We start from the raw sequence: 1,734 nt of genomic DNA on the forward strand, positions 1-1,734 counted from the left end.
GTCAAGGAGATTTCAGAAAGGTCCTTCTCAACCTAAAGTGAAGGATGATGGTCAAGATGTGAGAAAGGTGTCAATATGCAGAAGAAACAATGGAGATATGAAGGACAACCTTAATCTGATAATTGAAGGATACAAGGATCTTATCAACAGGCTGTCAAAATCCTTCATACAAACTTCCTCTGGTAAGGATTCAAACTTAGTCTCTTTTTTTGATGAAAGTAAGTTTTATGATACCTTTTCACATCAAAAAGGGTTTCCTCCAAAAATTAGAAGGAAAATGAGGATTAACCTTGAAGGATATTCATTTGATGAGCATAATGCTCGTACTTGTGCTAATTAATCACAAGGGTTGAATTCTTACTCATAAAAAATCCTGTTGAGTAAGATTTGCTAAAAATCAGGTATATTTATTGGTATAATGCTTTCTGTTTAGTTGAGTTATTTTCTTATCGTCCATAGCTAAATTATTGTCTACAGATAGGTTTGCCCAAGTATTGTTTTGTTTAAAGTGTTTACTATTGAATCTTGGAATAGTTTTTTTTTTCTTTTTTCTTTTTGTGAGTTACTTTTGTGCTATAAATTTTTCCTCTTATGAGAATATAAAATTTATCGAGCCAACAAATTGTAAAAGAAATTTTTCATGTAGCAAAATTTCTGATGTGTTATGTTTACGTTGTAAAGAGGTACTTTACAATATTTTCAGTTTTTGTTTTGGGGGCCATATTGGTTTTCGTACGGGTATCCATATTGACTTGTCGCGAACCAATTTTTAGAAACCCTGAAGTCCTTTCTAAGAATCCATTTAAATACCTATCCCATTGAGTCAAGTACGTGTACTCTAGGTTATCTTCTTTTTGTCAAGAATGTTACCACCTTTCCGCACTTGTGATTTTGCAAAAGGTTTTCTTGATAAAGGTATTGGTTTTGGAGTCCTATGGAAAGAAGAAAAGAACCCTAGTAGAAGTTGATGATATCAAATTTCAAAATCCTAAGGATTATTCTGATGTCTCATGCTACTATGCTAATACACATCAAGATGTTGAGAATGATGAGATGGTTTCAGCCGAAGTGGTTCATGATTTTCTTAAATACTTTGAGGAAGCAAAACTGCAGCTCATTGATACTATGAAAGGTCTCGATGTGTTAAGAACTGATTTGAAAAAGGTTAACTCTGAACTTGTTCTCATGAAGACACATGTTAAAGATCTTCTCGATGAGTATATCTTCTCTGAAGAAGCAGTGGATGTTGTCAATCACAAGCTCAAAGGTCTCAAAACTCGTGAGGATTCCGGAACAGCTCTTTGATTTCAGTTCATGATCGATTGTGTTGGTTTAAGAGTCTTTTTGTTTTAGCTTGTTGGTTTTTATTTTGTCTAGGAAACTTCTTATGATAATTTATTCTTGTGTTTTAAGAAGGATAACTAGGTTTGGAATAGCATATATTGTGATTACACATAGCTATTGCCAACGATTTTCATCTTGCAATGTTTATATATTTGTTTGTTTAAATTCTAAATTATTTGAAAGATGATTTTTGCAGTATCAATCTTTATTGGTTTTATATATTGCAAAAATTGTATGGGATATATGTGTTTACGTCCGTGAACTATGATTGTCTCATATATGTCAAAGATTAAGTCTATGGTATCATTATGCAAATATTGATGAAAATAAAATGAATTTTTGAATATTACGCAGTTCCCTGATCCACTTCTATGTGAAAGTATTGTACGG

The sequence above is a fragment of the Papaver somniferum genome, chromosome 8, assembly GCF_003573695.1.
Source record: "Papaver somniferum cultivar HN1 chromosome 8, ASM357369v1, whole genome shotgun sequence".
NCBI classification, from domain to species: domain Eukaryota; kingdom Viridiplantae; phylum Streptophyta; class Magnoliopsida; order Ranunculales; family Papaveraceae; genus Papaver; species Papaver somniferum.